The following is a 26,350-nucleotide window of genomic DNA, read 5'->3' on the forward strand; positions in this document are numbered from 1 at the left end:
AATTGGCGGGATTCAAACAGGGCAGGGCCCTCTCGACAAGGTGAATTTGTAGAAGTTAGGTCTCCTAATCATAATAACGACGTGCGCCAACAAAGAAACAGACGATGACTCGCACCGCAGGCATCCACCTGCGCCGGCTGGCTCAGAGAAAAATAACATAGACGCTAACCTTGAGAAAAATTCCAGTATTCTTTACCGATGTGTACCACATGATAATTGCTTTCAAGCTGAAACTCTGCGTACTAGAAAGGGTAAAAGATTGCACCACATTTCATATGTAAAACCGTTTATTGAAAGATATTCTGCTTTTTAACTTTGTCTTTGCCATAAAACTTTTCACTTCACATTTCTAATATCCTTTGTCAGACTTAAGAAACTGTTACCATGCAACAATGTTTGAAGTTAAATATCCAGTCAAGAACCTGGGCAACTTATTTAGACAGTAATTACGAATGCATTGTTATAGTGAACAGACGACAGAGTGTTGTACATTCTTGCAACAAGTTGCACGATTACGTAACGACTATCAGGCTTACATACTTAAAACTTATACTGCTAATGAGATTTTAATGCAACATTTTGGTTTACTCGAAAAGGTACTCTTTATTTGAAGTACATTCGGTGAGATTAAAGATGACTTAGCATTTGGTTTCTTTGATAGCTACACGATTATATCACGACACTATTAATATGTGACACAATTTACATTGTTGCTTTTGCGCTGTATCTGTTTTATATCTGCATAGTTTTTCTGTGTTATTCTGGAAAGTAAAACATGTTTTAGTAGTAACTTTTGTGGTATAGCTACAATGAGACAGCCTTTTTCATAGCACAACAATACGTCACATTATAGTACTTTCTTGATCACGGTAAGGTACGTAATAACTACGATATATATACGCAAAGCATTTCACTTTCGTTTATGATGAGGTAAGTACATTGAATTCAGCAGAACTTTGCTTACAGAGGACGATAACTACGACACTTCCACAGAATTATCTTACAGCAAGACGCACATTTAGCGCTACAGGACACGCACTTGAGTGATTAATTTTGTACTTAAACCATTTATTTTTCAAGATTTTTGAATTACAAAGAAAGTTTTCCGTGACAATTTCATTCCATTGCTGTAATATCTAACACCTGAGGGTATAATTACATTAATCCTCAGGGGGGTACACGCTTACTTTCTGTACCATGTGTGTGGCAAGCACAAGGAGCCCTAGCTAATATGGTATTTGCTTATACAACTTTACACATTGGTACCATATTTCTCCAACACAGAATTACACAGCTATCTGATTATTTAACAGAGAAACAAACATTTTTTTACCACGTCAGTGACAGATGTTCATGCAATTACACAGTTGGATAACTTCACACTTATGAAACTGTATTTTGTATGTACTTTGTAAATTCTTCGTATTTTTTCAGAACCATTGTGATACTATGAGAGCTTTGAATGATGTATTTGGTATGAGATCATGATTTTTAAAGTACGTTTGAGGTAGGTGACACTATTTAAATGAGCAGAGAATTTTTTTTAGGTTTTGACATTATTGCAGAAAACTACAGCGTTTTAGAGATCTGACTGAGGTGTTATGATGTTATTTTTTTTAAGACGACGATGTGTATTATGCTGTTGAGGTATGTTTATGATCAATAAGCTGATGCTATATGAGGAATTTGATTATGCTATATATTTATTATGATGAAATATTGAAGTGTCGACAAATATGTATACATGTAATAAGGTAAGGAATAATGAGTAGTGGTTAGGGATTCTGACTTGTGATGAAGGATGTTGGAAACCAAGAATCGTATTGTAAGAGTTATGAAATGTGTAAAATGCGTGAATGTATCACAATGCCGGCGAAAATTTTTTGGACACTGTTATGAGATGTTGTTTCTACAGATTTATAACGCAAATATTTCGACCTGTGAAATCTTATTTGTATCAAACTGACACTGTAGCGAAAACTGATGTCGTAAATATTTCGGTAAGGAAGGTAGGTCACTGTAAGCACCCAGCTGTGCGACAGTCACCTGGAAAAAAGCCATTAGTGTGTGCGTTTCAGAGGCACAGGTGAAAAAAAAAAGAGGCCATTATCCTCGCTATTGATATTTCTTTGTAGAAAGCATCACAAATACGACACGCCCAAACTTGAAAACATATGATTACACTGTGGAGCTCTTAATTTATGATATTTACTGAAATGCCTAATGAAATGGCGAGAAATATTTTATGTCTATACACCTGATTATGACTACTGTCTTTCTAGTTGAGAGATTTTTTTACTACCTTATGAAATGCCATATCGCTAATGAATGATGTTTCATGCCTTCCTATGTACAAATTTGCTCATTTTGTTTAATATCTAGTTTCTAGCTGCACTGCAGCATTGGTTAAAATAAATTTTTATAGATGTACTAATATAGATATTTTCTGCCTATAGATCCAGTAAATAATAATTTTGTGATACTTCCAAAAAAAAAAATGAGGGAGCACAAAAAGACATTTCCCTTCACAGGAACTGCATACATAATTTTCTTTTCAAGTATTTGGTAATTTATTTCATAGAATAAGTTTTTGTGGTGCACCACTTTAATGACATAGATATTAAGATGTGAATAGACATTTCCCTTATCTGCACTGTTGTCTTTACTGTAATATTTTTCTGCTTGAGCTTTGTCATGTTTAGATATAAGTTATTGCATTTGCTGCTGCTGTTAGCCAGGCATAGTGCTACTAAATTTCACTTTGTATTACTCTGTTAAGCCAGTTTTACTACTGATTTATTTTTCTTGTTGCTGCACATTGGCTCATATTAGTTGTAATGTTGCATTTGCTTGGTAATTCAGATATACTGAAGCTTGCTTTGACAATTTCCATGTTTTTCATTGCTGTTTGTATTAATTGTTTTGTGCTGCTGCATTGCCTCATCCTTTAGTTTAGCATCTGAGCTCAGTAGATTTAAGTTAGCTTAAGAGGGGGTAGACTATATAAGAGAATGAGTTGCGATGCATTGGAAGAAATCCATTGAGAAGTTATACAAAAAAAGTACAGAAAAGCAGGTATAGATAGGACTTTTTGGAAACAGTGAAGAACGAAGGGAGATTTCCGAGCAGTAAAGAAAATTTTGTTTGCAAAATACTGCAGTAAAACAAACCCTGTCCCTTCCTTGTGTTATCCCACTATGTGTTTGTGTACCCTTGGGTATTTGTGTTCTTCCTGTCTTTATGTGTTTTTTTGATGAGAGTTACATTGTAGAATTTTTCTGATAATACGTTATTTTCTTTGTAAAGATGTTTAGACATAATTTATTCTGTTTTGTTTTAATGCTCATGTGTGAAGTTGATGTTTCAGAAGTTATTCTGATCTTTTATGTATGTACTTATGTCATAATTCCTGTAACACTGATGTATATGTATATTTCGATTCTTTTGTAAAGCCTGTGTTACTACAAATGTTATCTGTACTGTTATGTTATTTAATGATGTATTTTGTACATTTGTAATTGTATTCTTATGTTGTAAATTTATAATTGTATAGACACCAGTTCATCAAATTAAGTATCATTTCACTGCACACGTTTCTGTTGGTCATAATATATGCACAGTATGTGAGCAGTTGGGACTGTTAGTGTTTGCACGTGTGTTAATAATTCAGCAAGAGACTGGATAACAGCATTGCCGGTTCTAAGGACATTTAAAAAAAAAATTGTGAGTGCACAAGTGGTGGTTTATGGACTTGCTATATTGTCCACAAGACTCTTCGATGGTGATTGTGCACCTGCACAGTCGCAACAGATGGTTGCTGGCCGTCTCTACATGGACTACAGTGGGTCTGCATCATTGATGGCCCACCAATACCATTATTTCTACAAGGACTGCAGTGGGTCTGCACCTCTGGTGGCCCACCAATACCATAATCTCTACCAGGACTACAGTGGGTCTGCTCTGTGATGACCTACTTACCAGTATTCTTCAAAACTTCGAATGTCTCTGCTGTGGGTTTGCTCTGTTGTGGCCCGTTACCTGTCTGCATGTCAAGAGTCAGCACTGTCTTTCCGTTGGAAGGACAACACTACTTCTTCAAGACTGCATGGAAATCCGCTACTTCCGTGTGCATTTTCTTTTACTGCTCAGACATTGAGAAAAACAGTGCTATTTTACTGTGATGAATGATCAGGACTGTCTTTATGGACAGTGAGAAAATTTTAGCTTTTGACCAACATTGTATCAATAAGTGTGTGCACTTGATTTCTTTGTTATTGTAATTATGAAAAAATTTTTCAAATCTGTATTGGCCACTGCCCAAAACAATTTGTAAAATTTTTTGTGCGAAGCATGGGGGCTGTGTAAGTAGACTGTTTAGGTTTTCTTATTGGTAACGCCACGTAGCGCTCTGTATTAAAATCACTGGCTGTGCTGTGTGCAGTCTGTGGCTGGTTGGCATTGTTGGAATACTCGCCATTGTAGTGTTGGGCAGCTGGAAGTTAACAACGCGTAGCGTTGCGCAGTTGGAGGTGAGCCGCCAGCCGTGGTGGATCTGGGGAAGTGGGATGGCGGCGTTTTGAGAGCTGATGATCTGGACGTGTGTCCATCAGAGACAGTACATTTGTAAGACTGGATGTCATGAACTGCTATGTATATTATGACTTTTGAACACTGTTAAGGTAAATACACTGATTGTTCTCTATCAAAATCTGTCATTTGCTAACTGTGCCTATCAGTAGTTAATGCCTTCAGTAGTTTGAATCTTTTATTTAGCTGGCAGTAGTGGCGCTCGCTGTATTGCAGTAGATCGAGTAACGAAAATTTTGTGAGGTAAGTGATTTGTGAAAGGTATATGTTATTCTTAGTCAGGGCTATTCTTTTGTAGGGATTATTGAAAGTCAGATTGCGTTGCGCTAAAAATATTGTGTATCAGTTTAAGCACAGAAATGTATAATTTTTCTAAGGGGACGTTTCAAAAGTTAACCGTACGTACTAAGCGTCATTGCTAAACTACTGAGAAGTGGCGATTCGATTATAACTTCATCTACTTCTCTCGCTTTTGCATTATTCCTCGGAGTAGATGCATTTTCCCAACAGATTAGGGACTTAAGGTACACGGTCATATAGAAAAGCATAATTAGCCGTAGAAGTAGGAGGGTTGTACAGTCATCAATAGTGCAAAGTCGTTGTTGAGTGCCCCAGGCCAAGGCTTAAAGCTTTGTGTCGTGCAGTCATCAAGAGTACACGATTGGGTCTTCGGCTCCGAAAGCCTATATCGACGTTTCGTTGAATGATTCGCACAGTGTCACTTATTGATGGCACAGCACTGAAATCTGCAGCCATTTGCAGAAGGGTTGCACTTCTGTCACGTTGAACAAGTCTCTTAAGTCGTCGTTGGTCCCGATCTTACAAGATTATATTCCGGTCGCAGCGATATCAGAGATTTGGTGTTTACGGGTTTCAAGTTATTCACGATACACTCGTGAAATGGTCGTACGGGAAAATTTCCACTTCATCACTACCTCGGAGATGCTGTGTCCCATCGCTCGTGCACCGACTCTAACACCACGCTCATACTCACTTAAATCTTGATAACCTGCCACTGTAGCAGCAGTATCCATATCTAACAACTGCGCCAGAAACTTCGTGTCTTATACAGGCCTTGCCGACCGCAGCGTCATGTTCTGCCTGCTTACGTATCTCTGTATTTGAAGACGCATGCCTATGCTAGTTTCTTTGGCGCTTCAGAGTATAATCTTTCGCTTCCTGCTGTGTTACCTCCGGAAGTTCAAAATGTGTATTCCTGTCAACATTGTCAGAAGCTTTTTCTACAAATGCTATAAACGCAAGTTTGCCTTTCTTTAACCTATCTTGTAAGATTTACAATGTTACTTATAATCCGTCTTGATTGCAAAAATGTTTATTCACATGACCGGTTTCCGTTTGGTTCACTAGAACCATCTTCAGATCTGCAATTTCGGTTACAGGGGTAACCCGTCCACACACAGCAACCTTCACATGCTACGTCACATTTCACATGAAGGCTGCTGTGTGTGGACGGGTTACCCCTGTAACCGAAATTGCAGATCTGAAAATGGTTCTAGACGAACTGAAACCGGTAATGTGAATAAACGTTTTTGCAATCAAGACGGATTATAAGTAACATTGTATAACCAGTGATTGCGGTATTCCACCAGACATTATGTCTATTTTTGCAAAAAGTCTTGTAAGATACGTAGTGGGATCAATGGTGCCTTGCGTGTTCCTACATTTCTCCGGAACCCAAAATTACCTACACAAGATCAAGTTCTTCTAATTTTCAAATTCTTCTGTAAATAATTTGTGTCAGTATTTTGGGGCCAGTACTCATTAATCTGATAGGTCGCTAATATTCACACCTGAAGCCATGTGCTTTCTCTGGGCTGAGAATTATTACATTCTTCGTGGAATTTGGGAGCATGTCTCACATAGTTTGCACATCAGGCGGAATAGTTTTGTCGTGGCTGGCTCTCGAAAGGATGTCAATAATTCTGCGGGAATGTTGTATGCTCTAACAGCTTTCGAACATTTTCTGGCAAAGGGTTCGTCCCTGAAGGACAGATGCAGGTACGACGGAAAATTCTCCTGGACTGTAGTAACTCCAGCCAACTTAACGATACTCCTCCCCAAAATGGTAACAATATGTCGTTGTTGTTCTGGTCTTCATTCCAAAGACAGGTGTCATTCAGGTTTCCAAGCTAGTTTATCCTGTGCTAGCCTCTTCATGTAGACTGACAATGGCAAGGAAAGCGCTTCTCAAGAAGAGAAATTTGTTAACATCGAGTATAGATTTAAGTGTCAGGAAGTCGTTTCTGAAAGTATTTGAATGGAGTGTAGCCATGTATGGAAGTGAAACATGGACGATAACTAGTTTGGACAAGAAGAGAATAGAAGCTTTCGAAATGTGGTGCTACAGAAGAATCCTGAAGATAAGGTGGGTAGATCACGTAACTAATGAGGAGGAATTGATTAGGGTTGGGGAGAAGAGAAGTTTTTGGCACAACTTGACTAGAAGAAGGGATCGGTTGGTAGGACATGTTTTGAGGCATCAAGGGATCACAAATTTAGCATTGGAGGACACCGTGGAGGGTAAAAATCGTAGAGGGAGACCAAGAGATGAATACACTAAGCAGATTCAGAAGGATGTAGGTTGCAGTAGGTACTGGGAGATGAAGAAGCTTGCACAGGATAGAGTAGCATGGAGAACTGCATCAAACCAGTCTCAGGACTGAAGACCACAACAACAACAGCCTCTTCATCTCTGCTTAGCTGCTGCACCCTACACCGATTTCAGTCTCAACCCTTTAGTCAAGGCGTGGTTTCAAATTCGTATTCCTCCCCGCCCCACCACCCCCCATTAAGAAACTGAGAATCCTAGATGGCTCATGATGTGTCCAACCAGTTGATCCCTTCCTGTAGTCAAGTCGTGCCACAAATTTATTTTCTTCCCAATTGGATTCAGGGCCTTCTCGTTAGTAATGAGATATATCCGTCTGATTTTAGCATTCTCTTGCAGCACTCTATTTCAAAAGCTTATTTTCTCTTCCGGCCTGAACTGTTGATAGCCCACGTTCTACTTTCGTAGAAGGCTATGCTTCAAGCAAATTCTTTCCAAAAAGGCCCTCGTACACTTAAATCCACATTTGATGTTAACAAATTCATCTTTTTCAGATATACTTTTCCAGTTATTTCCAGTCTGCATTTTATGCTCTCTCTACTAAGGCAATCATCAGTTATCTTGCTGCCCAAACAACTGCTGCAAAACTCGTCGACTACTTTCATTGTCTCAGTTTCAAATATTATTCACTCAGGATCACCGGAGATTATTCGACTACATTCCATTGCCCTTGGTTTACTTTTATTCAAGTTATCAGTAGTAATAGCAACCTCAAATAGCAATAATTATTATTATCGAGCGCATATAATGCAGTTACAGGGTACTCAAAATACTGGTAATTTTAAGTACAAAGTAAATACATTTCTAGGTGGTGATGTCCCGCAGCTCCTTAACACCTGAAATTTGTCGTGTTATCGTCTTGAACTACTAATAAAATTGTTTATTTACACAACTAGTTTAGGTTGGATAGCAATCATCAGCCCCTGTACGCCAATAAAATAATACATAAATAACATCTCATGCTTAAAATGCCACAAATAAGTTAGCTGATGCAAATGTCGACTACAACACACACGTAATAAAATGTCACGTAGCTACAAAAAATATTCACAGCATCATGTTGAGCAAAATATTTTTTCGCACAGCATATTAATTACCTGTTTTTGTTTTTATTCGTCTTGTAGCGTCTGCAAATAGCTGCTGATGTTTCTTAAATACACTACTGGCCATTAAAATTGCTACAACAAGAAGAAATGCAGTTGATAAACGGGTATTCATTGGAGAAATATATTATACTAGAACTGACATATGATTACATTTTCAGTCAATTTGGGTGCATAGATCCTGAGAAATCAGTACCCAGAACAACAACTTCTGGCCGTAATTACGGCCTTGATACGCCTGGGCATTGAGTCAAACAGAGATTGGATGGCGTGTACCGGTACAGCTGCCCATGCAGATTCAACACCATACCACAGTTCATCAAAAGTAGTGACTGGCGTATTGTGACGAGCCAGTGGCTCGGCCACCATTGACCAGACGTTTTCAGTTGGTGAGAGATCTGGAGAATGTGCTGGCCAGGGCAGCAGTCGAACATTTTCTGTATCCACAAAGGCCCATACAGCACCTGCAACATGCGGTCGTGCATTATGCTGAAATGTAGGGATTAGCAGGGATCGAATGAAGGGTAGAGCCACGGGTCGTAACACATCTGAAATGTAACGTCCACTGTTCAAAGTGCCGTCAATGTGAATAAGAGGTGACCGAGACGTGTAACCAGTGGCACCCCATACGATCACGCCGGGTGATACGCCAGTATGGCGATGACGAATACACGCTTCCAATGTGCGTTCACCGCGATGTCGCCAAACACGGATGCGACTATCATGATGCTGTAAACAGAACCTGGATTCATCCGAAAAAATGACGTTTTGCCATTCCTGCACCCAAGTTCGTTGTTGAGTACACCATCGCAGACGCTCCTGTCTGTGATGCAGTGTCAAGGGTAAACCGCAGCCATGGTCTCCGAGCTGATAATCCATGCTGCTGCAAACTTCGTCGAACTGTTCGTACAGATGGTTGTTGTCTTGCAAACGTCCCCATCTGTTGACTCAGGGATCGAGACGTGGCTGCACGATCCATTACAGCCATGCGGATAAGATGCCTGTCATCTCGACTGCTAGTGATACGAGGCCGTTGGGATCCAGCACGGCGTTCCGTATTACCCTCCTGAACCCACCGATTCCATATTCTGCTAACAGTCATTGGATCTCGACCAACGCGAGCAGCAATGTCGCGATACGATAAACCGCAATCGCGATAGGCTACAATCCGGCCTTTATCAAAGTCGGAAACGTGATGGTAAGCCTACGCATTTCTCCTCCTTACACGAGGCATCACAACGACGTTTCTCCAGGCGACGAAGGTCAATTGCTGTTTGTGTATGAGAAATCGGTTGGAAACTTTCCTCATGTCAGCACGTTGTAGGTGTCGCCACCGGTGCCAACCTTGTGCGAATGCTCTGAGAAGCTAATCACTTGCAAATGACAGCATCTTCTTCCGGTCGGTTAAATTTCGCTTCTGTAGCACGTCATCTTCGTGGTGTAGGAGTTTTAATGGCCAGTAGTGTAGCTGCAGTATTGTTTTATTTTTTTTAAACGTCTGCATACTCAACTATTTTAGCTGTATCGCTATGTTACCACACTGTATACAAGTTACACGTAGTGATTCTGGAGCCACTCTGTAGCAATTCTGGACGTGTGGGGTGTCGCATTCTTTCTGATGCTCTGTTGACATGGTCATTCTAGCGCCAAGTTTGTTGCCTCGTAAGTTCGTTTGCTTTTTGTCACAGTGCAGTCACAAAGAACGCCTGAGAACATACCTTCCCGCAGCACAGCTACGACAGAGTGATTGCCAGCCTGTCTGCTTACACACTTCACATCCAAGATCGTGCACAATATAATTAAATAAGGCAGATTGGTTTCGTAAACAAACTATTTATTTCCTGCAGTATACACCATTGTTATAGACAGTATAATACCATTTCTGTGGATTTTTATAAATACCACTCTTCTAAAATGTGGGGGTTTTCAGGATGGTGAACTCTTCAAGTTTGTTCGCAGTCCTCTAAATAGTTGAAGTGTTTGCCATTCAGGAAATTCTGCAGTAAGCGCAATAGATGAAAGTCGGAAGGTGCAATGTCTGACGAATGCAGCGGTTATGGTAAGATATCCCACTCAGAAGAAGGCAGCTTTTGACGTGTCACCATAGATACATGTGGTCTGGCGTTGTCGTGGTGAAAGACGACATCATCTCCCAAATCCTGTCGTCTCGCATCAACCGCTGCCTTGAGTCAATCCATCTGCGACTACTATTTCTAGGAAGTGATAGTCCCGTTCGGAAGGAATTGGTAACACAGGACGTCTTGGCAATTCGATCAGATACAGAGCAGAATCTTTCTCGGATGCAGTCCTGGTTTAGGAACCGATAGTGGTGGCTGACTTGTCTTGCTCCACGATGTACTCTCCTGGAGTTGATGTACACTATCCGCTTCTCATCTCGAGTTACCAGCCGCTCCAGAAAGGGGCCATTCTGATTGCTTTTCAACAGAGTCACAAATGGACACGCACTGAATCAAATTCGCTTCAGTCAGTTCATGAGGACCCAATACATCGCGAATATTTACCTAACCCAGCTTCTTCAATTTTCTGGCTACAGCAGTACGTGCGACATTGAGCTCCAACTTTAACATTTACGTTGTCGTTCGTGGACTATCATGCCCACATCTGTAACCGGTGGCCGTCCAGATCCAGGTTTCTCTGTTACTGTGAAATTCCCACCTTTAAATTGTCTGAGCTATTTTTGACAGAGCTCTTACTCCATCGTCCCCGTATCCAGCACAAGTGTGTTACCCTGGGGCGCACAAAGGATTCAGGATTTGTAGGTGCTATAGGTTTAACACACGAGCAAAACGAACGAGCTTACGAGACAACCTAATATATACACTGAAGAGCCAAAGAAACTGGTACATCTGCCTAATATCGTGTAGAGTCCCCGCGAGCATGCAGAAGTGCAGCAACACGACTTGGCATGGACTCAACTAATGTCTAAAGTACTGGAGGGTACTGAAACCATGAATCCTGCAGGTTTGTCCATAAATCCGTGAGAGTACGAGTGAATGGAGATCTGTTCTGAACAGCACAGATATGCTTAACAACGTTCTTGTCTGGGGAGTTTTGTGGCCAGCGGAAGTGTTTAAACTCAGACGAGTGATTCTGGAGCCACTCTGTAGCAATTCTGGACGTGTGGGGTGTCGCATTGTCCTGCTGGAATTGCCCAAATCCGTCGGAGTGAACAATGGACGCGAATGGGTGCAGGTGATCAGAGAGGATGCTTACGTACGTGTCACCAGCCAGAGTCGTATCCAGACGTATCAGGGGCCCAATATCACTCCAAATGCACACGGCTCACACCATTACAGAGCCTCCAGCAGCTTCGACGATTCCTGATGACTTGCAGGGTCCATGGATTCATGAGGTTGTCTCCATACATGTGCACGTCCATCCGCTCGATAAAATATGAAACGAGACTCGTCCGACCAGGCAACATGTTTCCAGTCATCAACAGTCCAATTTCGGTGTTGATGAGCCCAGGTGAGGCGTAAAGCTTTATGTCGTGCAGTGATCAAGGGTACAAGAGTGTCCCTTCGGCTCCGAAAGCCCGTGTCGATGATGTTTCGTTGAATGGTTCGGACGCGGGCCCATAATTGAAACCTGCAGAAATTTGCGGAAAGGTTGCGCTTTTGTCACGCTGAACGATTTTCTTCAGTCGTCGTTGGTGCCGTTCTTGCAGGATCTTTTTCCGGTCTCAGCGTTGTCGGAGATTTTGTGTTTTACCAGATTACTGATATTCACAGTACACTCGTGAAATGGTCGTACGGGGAAATCCCCGATTCATCGCTACCTCGGAGATGTTGTGTCCCATCGCTCGTGCGCCGACAATAGCACCACGTTCACTCACTAAAATTTTGATAATGTGTCATTGCAGCAGCGGTAACGATCTAACAACTGCGGCAGACACTTGTCTTTTATAGGCGTTGCCGACCGCAGCGCCGTATTCTGCCAGTTTACATATATCCTTATTTGATTACGCATACCTATACCAGTTTCTTTGGCGCTTCAGTGTATCTTGTAATATGAATAATTAGTAAACTGGCATCAGCTGTACACTTCATAGAAAATACAAAATGGGTATCTGTTTCTGTAAAGAAGTTCATACACTGCACGCAACTGCCACCTTAATTTGTTATGTGAGATGTTGATATAACTATTTGCCTATGAAATGGGGCGTGTTACGTCTGTTACACTGAAATAATTTTGGACATTCGGTAAGGCATACATTTTATATATGTGTATGGCCGGGTTCATAAATGTGATTGTGCGATGTAAGCAGTGCATACATGTATGTGGCTGTAACGTATTTCACACTAGTGCCTATTACTGCCTGTAAGTTGTTACTTCTATGTATTTTGTTTTCTGTCACCGGAACTGTGCTTGTAACACGTGACAGGTTGTTATCAGATAGAACATACATACTATCTGTTATGACCATCACACGGTACTTATCACGCAGACGACACTCAACATGATAATGGCAACATACTACTCACTATCGATGTATGATGTCTATGACCAACCTTAGTTCTAGCAAATAATCAGTGATCAGCTGTTTGGTAAGCCCTATGTGGTATGAATTTGTTCACTGTGTTATCACCGATTGCAAATAACATGAATGAGTCGACTAGCAAACAGTTTTTATAAACTGGCGATGTAATTTATATTGCGATATGATAACAAGTAACTCTGAACAAACGTGAAGCATTTACATCTATTTAATATGTGTTGTTGATAATGAGTCACATCTGTTCAAATGGCTCTAAGCACTATGGTACTTAACATATGAGGTCATCGGTCCACTAGACTTAGAACTACCTAAACCTAACTAAGGACATCACACACATCCATGCCCGAGGCAGGATTCGAACCTGCGACCGTAGTAGCCGAGTGGTTCCGGACTAAAGAACCACCTCTGTGTTATGGCATACTTTTATTATGATTGTCTAGTTAATTGATTTATCATTTGGCATTAACAGTTTTATATTTCGCCTAACATGATGCTGGGAATACTTTTATGTAACTTGGTTCACTATGCGACTTAACTTCTGAGGTCATCAGTCGCCTAGAACTTAGAACTACTTAATCTTAACTAACCTAAGGACATCACACACATCCATGCCCGAGGCAGGATTCGAACCTGCGACCGTAGCGGTCGCTCGGTTCCAGACTGTAGCGCCTAGAATCGCACGGCCGCTCCGGCTGGCTTATGTAAGTGAGCGACATTTTATTACTTGTGTGTTGCGTCAACAGTTACATCAGTTAACAGGTTTGTGACAGTATAAGCCTGTAATTTTACTTATGTGTTACTTTAACTGGTTTACAGCAACGTGATGATGGACAGCCGACCGAAACCGCTTGTGTAAATAAAGAGGTTTATCAGCAGACCAGGCGGTAACGTGACATTTTCCAAATGCAATGTAACTATTATTATTAACACCGGCAGATGTATCCGCTGTTATTCGCAACCACGTGGGTTTTTATCCACAAAGTCAATATTACCGCAGATATCCGCATCTGCGCGAACCTCAGTCTGTAGTCTATATATTCGTTAACATTCAAACATCGGTTGTACGCAAATTCCGAGTGTCACACAACACTCCTGTCGTCTATATATTCGTTAACCTTCAAACGACAATTGAAGACAGATGCAGAGTTTTACAAAAAATGGTTCAAATGGCTCTGAGCACTATGGGACTCAACATCTTAGGTCATAAGTCCCCTAGAACTTAGAACTACTTAAACCTAACTAACCTAAGGACATCACACACACCCATGCCCGAGGCAGGATTCGAACCTGCGACCGTAGCAGCCCCGCGGTTCCCGACTGCAGCGCAAGAACCGCACGGCCACCGCGGCCGGCAGAGTTTTACAGGTAAATTACCTTGATGGATGGCAGAACAGAAGTACTTCCGTATTTTAAAATAGGTTTTGGTCTGTTATAGTGGCGAAGGTATGGTACTTCCATTGTACAAACCTCGAAGACGGGAAGCTGAACACTAGTTTTCCTTTTCAACGTTATCACAGCTCCATATGTGAGCATCGGCGTGTATCACTGTCAAACCGCGTCCCTGTGCGGCTTGTGGCTGCAAACTTTGTTCCAATCAGTCGGTGACAATGTAGATTGGTGTCACACTCGCTTGTAATTTGATGCGCGGTACACAAACACGGAACTGACACGCCATTAGCCTATCCAAATACCGGATATTTTACAATACAGCACTGCCAGTAGAAATCCGTACCTCTGACCTAATCGTGTGCAATAAATTTCTGGCGTTGCTGCCAGATATCTGTAGACTACGAGGCTTAAACTACTAACGAAGCCCACTGATTTGTTGCATTTTCTACGTAAATATTATTAACTTCATCAGAATCATAACGTTTCTGTCCATGTGAGGCAGTGGCTATGAGGTTAAACACGATTCAAACGACGTCAATGTTTTACATTAATTTAAAGCTGTACTAAATCTTTAAATTACACATCTCTATTGCACGATGGATGCATGGCGATTGTGTATCTTACATAGCATTAGAAAACTCGTGTTCTTCATACATGGCAGGGACATGCCGACAACTGTTGCCAGTTCGTAATTAAATCCCTTAATTGTATATTATGGTTAGAGCTTTATGTTCTGTCGATTTAGGATCCCTCATTTAGAATAAAAAAGTTACCATTTCATATTGTTTTCAGAGTATAGCTGTCTGACACACTGGCGTTATACTAGTATCGGAAAAATGGCTGAAGAGTCCCACACTGAAGCTTATGTAATAATATACTCCGTTCAGAGAAACTGAATTGGCAAAGTGAGAAAAGCGATTGCCTTTACAAGGTAAACTCATTTTAAACGGACGCACCACTGATATTACCAACTCACTGTTTCACAAACGTATACCTGTCAATCGCTTTTTTTTGTAATATCTCCTTGTATGTAGTATATCGAAATTATTGTTACTTGCTTTTCTTGGGGACGATACGTACAAACAACTATTGCCTTTTACGCTGTAACCAAATATATGACACGGAGGAGAAAGGGCTTTGTTTATTTATTTTAAAAACATGGAAGCTAGAATTTTCCATTCTCATTTCATTGCCATAAATACTTTCACGTGATGCCTTATTTTAAAAAATGGAAGCTAGAATTTTCTATTCTCTGTTCGTTGCCATAAATACTTCCATACGATGCCTTTCTTGTGGATATAATTCTTTTAACTAGAGTATTGAGTATCTGTTAACATCGGAATGCTGATTCCGGTACTGACAAAGCAACTGTGTTGTCTGCAACAGCAGCTGTACAGGAGTTGTATAACGTAAAAAAGTTTGATATTTAAACTAGAAATATTCCTCAGTTAAGTACCAGTGTCAGATTTAATAGTCCGCACAAATAGTTAAATATGCATTTAATTAATTAAAAATATTGTTTTAGGGAATTTTCTGAAAACATAATGAACTGTTGCGGCGACAGCTCTATGTAGAGACTTCACCACTTGTGGCGGATGGAATATTGCTGAAAGGGCATGGTGCAAGACCCTAATCTGCCACAGTGGCGAGCTGAATTATCTCATGCACACTATGCTTTCTAGGTCTCCTATGTAGCCGGAGGAGAGTCCATTGATAATAAAGCTGGGCGAAGCCAGTCTTAATACTTGACGCTCAGCAGTATCTTATCTTCGACTACTACCGACGTCTAGACATCACAAAAAAAATTAAGCCCATTGTGGGGCAACCGGCTCAGCTTCATCCACTAACCGCCGGTCTACGATACCCTGCCACGTCTAGGGCGAATTCATCAGTTCACTGTGTGTCTCCAAGGGGTCTTGGGTTCGGAGCCTGCTCATAAGTGCACCAAACACATTATTGATTGCCGCAGCAGCAAGCTGTTCACACACACACACACACACACACACACACACACACACACACCTGCTACCTGCCGACGAGACCCACAGAAAGACAGACCGTGGCGCACGTCACACTGCAGGTCTTACGAGAGCCAGTAGCTGTCTCCATCAGGAAGCGAGAAACTATTTCAGACCATTTTAATAATTGTTGATTGTGCATTTAAATACATGCGAGCTTTCGATAGCACATGACGAGGTTAAGATATTTAGTGGGTAGATTTTCAATTAAAATGATCTCCCGTGGGCCCTGCACGGAACTAAGAGTCCGCGAAGTGTGGCGAACAAGCGGAATGGTGTGACGTCAGAAGCCTGTTGCGGGGTCTGTATTTCTGGTGGGCCTCGCCAGCCGACGCGTGACGTCAGCTCCGCGTCCTCAAGTCAACAGATTAACGCAGCCGCTTGGCTAAACCAGCGCAAATGTAGGCGACCATATGCCACCATGGCCCAGAACACCTCCATGTGCTGAGGTAGTCACTGCTGCCTGGGGAACGACGTACGCCATTAAGTCTCCATCTTGTACCGCTGTAAAAGCGTCGTACTAAACAAAAAGTATATTTTGTAACTGAGCTCTCCAGATTCCGCGACTGCCGAGTTACTCCTGTTACGGTACCGATTGTCCTGCGCAAGCCGTCCTGGTTTAAGGGACGACCAACCTACCAATTAATCTGGGTCTGCACCGTTCACTCCACTACAGAAGTGTCAGATGTATCATTCTTCAAGATCAATTATATAGCCACGTACGTTAGTAAAAATTCGAGGATGGACTTGACAAAACAGTAATAATCAACATAGAGCTGTTCTTTTAATGGAATACTTATTACCGTTGGAGAGCACCAATATGGACGACGTGTTGAAGTGATTCAATATAAAGTCATGACGCTATTGATCAAAACTGGGTAGACGTAGTCTGATGATGTGACAGGACAGCAGTTACCAGTAATGGAACTCTGGTGAAAATGTCAACCGACGAATTTTCTGTAGTGCCTAACTTACAAAAGATCTTTCTGTTTGTCGGTTACGTGGTACACCATTCATTAAATGAAGATGGAAAAACGTCGGGGCTTGTAATATAGGTCTTTTACAACAAGAACTTCTCTGCTTAATGCACTGATAAAGCTACTATTGAATTCACTATGATAATAAGTATTGCATCTCTTTTGTTAGTAAATATACCGTGAAAAATAACGTTCTCAGTTTCTTGAGAAGCTGTTCCTGAAGAGATGCCTGCAGTGTTTAATTTGTTTGCCGCTTGTGTGATGTAATATAATCAGTGCGTGGTGCGACACAACAATCAATTTTGCAACTGAAGGACATGATTACGACGACTCGTGATTTTCACATATATGTAATATGTATGACAAACTCTATTAGCCCCTGGTAAAATATGGGAAATAGCTTCTACGTACGCACTGTATAACTTCAGAATTCTCAAACACTATATTTTTATATTAAGTATGCGCGAATCTTTATGGCAACCGTACTTATAACTCGACGTCGCTATGACGAGTTTGAGAAAGCAATACAACCTCCTAGTTTTCAAAAAAATTACTTGACTTTTTCAATGTAATTATCAACAAACTGTGCGCTCACTGAATCGTTTTTAATCACCAGTTTTATGTATTTTGGCTTTCGTGCTATGACAAAACTACTCGCTGAACCTCTTAGAAAAGCTGCTTCTAGCTCTTCCTAAACAGCGTAGGAAGGAACGTCCGAACATATCGATTTGCGTGTGTTGTGCCACATTCTTTTGGTGTAACTGTGGCGATGAATGATCATCTACCCTGTTATCCTTAGCAAACTATATTTAAAGCTGTGATTTGGAGCAAATAGCTATGTTCCGACGCATAAATGCTGTTACGTGTGTAGCTCATGTTGATATTATTAGGTTCCATTACTTACGATACTAAATTTCGGTTCCAATATCTAGAAACGAAACTGTTAGTTGCGTCCAGAAAGATCCGAAGCGACACTGTAGTATAAAAACTCAAATATAACGGACAATCTAGTCGCAAGAGGACGTTGAATAATCATAAGCACAAGGAGAAACATGTCATATGCGAGGAATGGTACTGAGAACGGGATCGGCTTTCGTAATGAAGAGACTTTGCTTACTACGTGAATTACCTGAGTAAAAATAAAAATAAGAACTGTGGACTTTAAATAAGATAGATGCTTCAAATGCTGAGAGGCGTAATGACACATAATCCATTCTAACTCAGGCACGTACAAGCGTTAGTGTTAGTTGGGCTACTGCTTGTAGATGTCTGAGTCAGAATTGATTATGTGTCGTGTATTAGTCCAACTCACACTAATGCTTGCACATCAGTGACTTAGATTGTATGATGTGTGATTATAATAACATTAGTCTACTTGATTACAACGCACTGATGATAGCTTCACTGTCAGTTGAAATCCTGACCTGTAACACAACAGAAAAGGGAAATGACGTTATGATCAATTCTAACTCTCTTTCTGTCCTGCATAAAATTAGATGTTCCTTTTGAACACAAAAACATTGTATTCCCAACTGTAAGTTCATATTATCCTAAGTTTGTACCTTCATTCACGTAAAAACTAAAACCTTATGAAACGGGATGAATCTTTTTAAAGAACTAATGCTGTTTGTAGTAAGAATAGTAAGGCATCTAAGCGGCAAGTCAAATCTGTATAGACGGCCGGAAGCCGATTCAGATCGCTGCCCTTTTCTTTTGTTTCAAATAGAGCATATGTCTCGTACATTGCGTGTGATAAGTTAAAAATGTGTATCGAATGGGAAACAGAACCTGGATAGTTGCTGCCGTTAAAGCCATACGGATCGAGTCGCAGCCGTAACTCGCCATGAGCTTCTCTCGTTCTAACGTCAGCAGAAGCTCTCCCATAGTGAGATCAGCAGCCCCGAGAGAAAGGATGTAGTGTAAAGGGATGACCGGTGACAAGCTGAAGCTCCAGTTCGTTTCGGGAGGTGAGCTCGCATGTGACAATAGCATACAAGATATATTCACAAAATAAAATTTGAAATTTGTGGTAAGGTCCTATGGGAACAAACTGCTGAGGTCACCGGTCCCTAAGCTTACACACTCCTTAATCTAACTTAAACTAACTAACGGTAAGGACAACACACACAACCAAGCCCGAGGGAGGACTCGAACCTCCGACGGGAGGAACCACGGGGACCGTGACAAGACGCCTCAACCGACAAAATATAACATATAAATCCGTTGACATACACTATGTGATCAAAAGTATCCGGACAACCCCCAAAACATACGTTTTTCATATTAGGTGCATTGGGCTGCCATATCAGCGACCTCAGTAGTCATTAGACCTCGTCAGAGAGCAGAAAGGGGCGCTCCGCGTAACTCACGGACTTCGAACGTGGTCAGGTGATTGGGTGTCACTAGTGTCATACGTCTGCACGCGAGATTTCCACACTCCTAAAAATTCCTAGGTCCACTGTTTCCGATGTGATAAACGTATCGGCCGACCTCGTCTGTTGACTGACAGAGACAGCCGACTGTTCAAAAAAATGGTTCAAATGGCTCTGAGCATTATGGGACTAAACTGCTGAGGTCTTCAGTCCCCTAGAACTTAGAACTACTTAAACCTAACTAACCTAAGGACATCACACACAACCCTGCCCGAGGCAGGATTTGAACCTGCGACCGTAGCGGTCGTGCGGTTCCAGACTGTAGTGCCTTGAACCGCTCGGTCACCCCGGCCGTCAGCCGACTGTTGAAGAGGGTCGTAATGTGTAATAGGTAGACATCTATCCAGACCATCACACAGGAATTGCTAACTGCGTCAGGATCCACTGCAAGTTCTATGACAGGTGGGAGGGAGTTGTGGAAACATGGATTTCATCCTCAAGCGGTCGCTCATAAGCCACACGTCACGCCGGTAAATGCCAAACGACGCCGTGCTTGGTGTAAGGAGCGTAAACATGGGACGATTGAACGGTGGAAAAACATTGTGTGGAGTGACGAATCACGGTACACAATGCGGCGATCCTATGGCAGGGTCTGGGTATGGCAAATTCCAGGTGACGTCATCTGCCAGTCTCTGTCGTGGGAACAGTAAAATTCGGAGGCGGTTGTGTTATGGTGTGGTCGTGTTTTTCATGGAGGGGGCTTGCACCCATTGTTGTTTCGCTTCGCACTATCACAGCACAGCCTAGCATTGATGTTTTAAGCACCTTATCGCTTCCCACTGGCAGTGGTGATTCGGGAATGGCGATTGCATCTTTCACCACGATCGAGCACCTGTTCATAATGCACGGCCTGTGGCGGAGTGGGTACATGACAATAACACCTCTGTAATGGACTGGCGTGCATAGAGTCCTGACCTGACTCCTATAGAACACCTCTGGGATGTTTTGGAACGCCGCCTTTGTGCCAGGCCTCACCGGCCGACATCATAACTCTCCTGAATGTAACACTCCGTAAAGAATGGGCTGCCATTCCCGAAGAAACCTTCCAGCACCTGACTGAAGGTATGCCTGCGAGAGTGGAAGCTGTCATCAAGGCTAAGGGCGGGACAACACCAAACTGCATTCCATCATTACCGACGGAGCGTGCGACGAAGTTGTAAGTCATTTTCAGCCAGGTGTCCGGATACACCAGATCACATAGTGTATGTAAAGGGAAAACAACAATCGCCAAGAAAATAACCGGAAAGCTTCACAAGGAAACATTTCAACATGTAATAAGTTCATAAATGAGGATGAGTATGAGGTAGGAGACGAGGTACTGGTGGAAATAAAGCAGTGAGGACGCGGCGTGAGTTGTGTTTGGGTAGCTCGGTGGTGGAGCAGTTGCCCGCGAAAGGCAAAGGTCCCGAGTTCGAGTCTCGGTCCAGCACACAATTTTAATCAGCCAGGAAGTTTCATATCAGCGCACACTCCGCTGTGGAGTGAAAATCTCATTCTGGAAACATCCCCTAGGCTGTGGATAAGCCATGTCTCCGCAACATCCTTTCTTTCAGGAGTGCTAGTCCTGCACGGTTAGCAGGAGAGCTTCTGTAAAGTTTGAAAGGTAGGAGACGAGGTACTGGCGGAAGTAAAGCTATGAGGACGGGGAGTGAGTCATGCTTGGGTAGCTCAGTTGGTAGAGCACTTGTCCGCAAGGCGAAGGTCCCGAGTTCGAGTCTCGGTCCAGCACACAGTTTTAATCTGCCAGGAAGTTTCAGTTTCCTTATTATTTCCTAAAAACTTTCGTACTACATCCTTGAACGATACCCAGGCGTCTTTTTCCTTCTCATTCATACTTTCCACAAAGAGGGTATCGGTTAAAAGTTTTCTTATGTCGGGGCCAGTGAAAACTCCCTCTTTCAACTTTGATTCTGACAGCTTCGAGAATTTTGTATCTAGATATTTAAAACAGTTCCATCCTTTTGCACCGATTGTACGAGTTGTTTCAACATCCCCAGTTTAATATGGGGAGGGGGCTACGAAACCTTTTCTGGTGATACCAAAGTAGTATTTATAACATTTTTCTCTCCAGGTTTTAAAGTTTCTCGGGGTGACCAATTACTTTTAGTCCAGTGCTGTTCTCTGGCTCTACTAGTCCGCTGTTCGTGGTCGTGCGGTAGCGTTCTCGCTTCCCACGCCCGGGTTCCCGGGCTAGATTCCTGGCGGGGTCAGGGATATTCTCTGCCTCGTGATGACTGGGTGTTGTGTGATGTCCTTATGTTGGTTAGGTTTAAGTAGTTCTAAGTTCTAGAGGACTGATGACCATAGGTGTTAAGTCCCATAGTGTTCAGAGCCATTTGAACCAATTTGGCTCTACTATCCCACAAGCATCAGAAGCATGGGTATTTAGTATAGCCCACCTGCTGACCCAAAAACATCGTGGGTATTTTGAAGTCCCCACAAACCATCCAGTGATGGTCCTGATACTAGATTTTTTCGGGATAATGGCCAATTCGTTATAGTTTTCGACCATAGGCATAGAAGGTCCCATCGGAAGCAACGCAAATTAATTTCCATTGTGCAATAACACTACTTCAAAACCGGTTTTGGATGAATCAATGAATAGGCGCCATTCAGATGAGTCATACTGCATATCAAAGCAGTGAATGAGTCCTTCCACATCATTGCGAAAAACTAAATTTCATTCTTTTGATAAAAACTGGGTAAATTCTTTTTATCGGTGCCTGTACCATGAAAATGAGGTGCCAGATGACAAAAAGTTTTTATTTTTTAATCTGGAACCTAACGGTTCGGCTGCATCTTTTGAAAGACCTAAATCTCTTACTAGATTATTGAGCTCACTTTGAGAAAATAGCTGAGGCCTTTCATCTTCGTCTGAAGAAAAATCTGAGCTTTATTTACCCTGAGGAGGTAATGTAACTTCCTGCTCCTATTGACACGGGTATTCATCCAGACTGGAATGTGGCTGTGGGATAGATATTTCAGATGTATGGGGAACTGGTCGTATAGCTGAGTGAAGATTAGGATAACTTATGCTTCTTTTGTTTTTTGAACTGAATCCCTTTACATCAACTGAAAAGAAGTAGCAATTAGTGGTATGATTTTTCTGCTCACGCCATATCATAGGAATTCCAAATTGAAATGCATTTTTCTTAACCTTAATCCACAAACGAAGATCTTCACATCTTCTATTCACCTTATGCGGGGCCCATTTTTTATCTTGATCACCAATTTCTAATTTAACGTAAGGAAAATAAACTTTCCTCACAAAATCACTTATGTTTCTCTGTTGACTTTTAATAGTGTATTCACCATAGATATAACAAAACTGTTTGGAGAAATAACACAACCTCTTGTAGCCATGACTAGACAGAAACAACAGCAGTGTTCACTTGAATAGCAATATTTCTACTGAGAGTTTCTCTTCATTTCGTTTGACTTGTCGCAACACGATAAAAGTGAACAATAAGATTCTTTGCATTTGCTTCTGGAGACCAGGTGTTCACGGTAAAACATGCAAGTGATAACAAGGAAAAGTTAATATTGTAATTTTTTAATTTAAGTTTATTTTATCAATTATAATTGATATAATTTTTAATAATTATTAAATTAAAACACATAGGTTTATTACTTATGAACATAAATACTGCAATATACATAAAAAACTATGTGATAGAATTTTTTGAATATTTTTCCTGTTTTTGGGAGGTCAAAATCTATAAGAAAATATTAAAAAATCCTATGCAGTTTTTTAGTCGAAGACCTGTGTATTCAGTCGTACGTCATTGTTAGCTTGGAGACAGGATCGGTTTTTCTGTCGTCTAATCGCAAATTGTCTTCCTCTTCCTCAAAGAGTAGCACTTCTCCGTGTAATGCGTCGCAGTTATGTCCTACTGTATTTGCTGAGTGTAAGTGCCCGTAATAGATGTGTTTACTGTGGTGCGATGTTTGCGTTGTTGAAGGGAGGGGAGGAGGTGGAATCCGATGCCGGCAGACAACCTATTCCACACATCCCCATCCTGTTCCTTGCTATAGGTGTAAATTACTTTTATGAACACGATCTGAACTGCCTACCTTTGAGCCCAGCGCCACAACAGAGGTGTATGTTAGCGACATCGGCTACGGAAAGGGGAAAAGCAGGCAGTGCAAAAGTAGAAGTTCTAATATATATTAGCGTGGAAGATTCATAACGTTCCTATTCTGTTCCGACGCTGTTTCACTTTCTGCGTCAGTTGCTACAGAATGGAACAAAGTTGACCTTCACATATATATACAAAATCCTGGATGGCGACCAAAGCGCGAAAATTAGATGCGGCGCGAACAATGAGCGAGGACAGATAGCGGTCCCTGGAACGGCGCTCAGATTCTGCGGGGCGCGAGTAACTCAGCACTTATCACGGCCCGTGCACACAATAGCATCGTACAGCCACAACTCGACCGCTATCGGTTTCCTTGTCCGTGAGCTCCCACCCTGTGCTGCGGGTTGCGGCACCTGCAGGCGGTTGCTGCGGCCACTGGCCAGGGAAGAGCTACGATCGTGGTACGGCAAGAGTTTTTTTTTTAAATGTCGTGTTACTATGGCCTCCCGTCAGGTATAAAGTTCGCCGGGTGCAAGTCTTTCGATTTGACGCCACTTAGGCGACTCGCGTGTCGATGGGGATGAAATGACGATGATTTGGACAACACAACACCCAGTCCCTGAGCGGAGAAAATCTAGCCAGCTGGGAATCGAACCCGGGCCCTTAGGACTGACATTCTGTTGCGCTGACCACTCAGCTACCGTAGGCGGACACAAAAGAGCGCAACACGATGAGAAAACCATGTAATTAAAGGTGCAGGGGCAATGATTAAGCGAAAAGTAGAGCCAAAGAGGTATTCGTACAATGAAGTACTCAAGCACAAAAACGAATGAAACAAATGCATTAATTCAAGTGATTCAAAACCCAGCCAACAGAAAAGTTTCTGTAACGTAAACTCTAAACCAAATGTGACGTCGCGGCAACAGACGTGGTGAGAGACAAACTGGATGGGATTGGAAGCGAAACGCGATCTATTTAACGTATTCTGAGATTTCTGAAGATAACTAATCAAATTCTTAACACTCCTACTTCATGTGCTGAAAGGAAAGTTTTACATAGTTTCATAATTGTAGGTGGGATGGTTTTATTAAGTACAGATTATGCACAAGGAAAACATTTCTTTGTAATAATAACACCAAGGATTTATATCACAAAACTTTTTATCATTTTCAAATAGAGAATGTCTCGGTGAAGACGGGCCATCCGAAGTGTACTGAGATCGAGTAAATATATCTATGTGCGTTATTCGTTAAGTTATGGAGGACAACACGACCACTATTCTCAAATGAGAAAGTAATTTTTGTCATTTACAGCGGCCGAATTGCGACACCAAATTTGTTTATTTATTGGATACTTGAATTAATACTGGGAGTTCGTGAGACGGAAAACACATATTTATCCTTATAAATAGAAGATTATCTATTGAAAGTAGTGCCCTTCGTCAGCTACAACCGTTTCCCACTTCTCCTGCAATGAAAAGGACTTCGCAACAAAAAGAAAAAAATATCTTGTTCTACTCAGTTAATCCACACACACTTCAAAGATGTGTTTTTCAGAAAGGCCGTGCTACTTGGATCAGAATAAATGAGCATCGAAAGAGGCGATGTTTGGTGAATATTGGGGGTGGGTAAGACATACCATTCAAGTCCCTTCAAGGCTTCCGGCACTCGGTTTGCCCCGTGTAGTTTGACATTGCCATGAAGAAGAACAAATTTGACACGTATCTGAGCGTACTGTGGGTGTTTGTCGTTAAGAGTGCGAATGAAATTGAGTGACTTCGCAGCGTTCAGTATTCGCTGCTCGACCCGGTTGCAGCAGCTGATGGTGCACCACATCGACAAGGACGCACTTCGTCACTCATCTGAGAATAGTTCTTCTTGAATCATCCAAACAAATCTTTGTACGTTGTTTGTGACAGTGCGTGTTCTCCGTACGCTTCCACTAACAGACGATGATTCCCCATAACAGATTTATTGAGATGAAAGCAAAAGAGTAACATTTTGTGCAAATACTGATGATATGTAGTGATTTCTGATGGGCAACATTGCACGTTCAATTTAATTCAATTTTCCTGGCCGATTAACAACCCGAGGAGATGGCAGGTCTTACGAAGTTGTTATATGATTTTCTTCCTTCTCATTCCTCTGTTTCCAACTTGTCAAAAATGCAGTGGGAAAGAATGGTAACGTATGTGATGAATAATAAAATTATACCTTTTTCCTTTAAATCTGTAACGGTATGAAAAAGGGCTGTCTTGAGATGCATCTACCAGACGAACAACAAAGGCCCTTTGAATGATACTACGAAATGGATGGAGGACACAGCTCTAGAAATCACCAACAGAGAGCAGCAGCGGATCTTGAGGCAATGTATAAAACGAATCTTTAAAAAGCAAAGATAAACGATGTGAAATAACTTTTCAGAGTAATACAAACCACATCATTTCTGTATAATAGACGTAGATATTGCTGATTATAAAGAAAAGAGACTGGCTATTGTAAGTTAAAATATCTGGTAGTATTACGTAAGAATGAATTTGTATCCTGGGCTTATTTATTTAATGATCAGTGAAATATTTAATAGTTATATGCCTAGTGGATAGTAAGTATTCAACGAC

Source organism: Schistocerca serialis, chromosome 4 (genome assembly GCF_023864345.2).
Source record: "Schistocerca serialis cubense isolate TAMUIC-IGC-003099 chromosome 4, iqSchSeri2.2, whole genome shotgun sequence".
NCBI classification, from domain to species: domain Eukaryota; kingdom Metazoa; phylum Arthropoda; class Insecta; order Orthoptera; family Acrididae; genus Schistocerca; species Schistocerca serialis.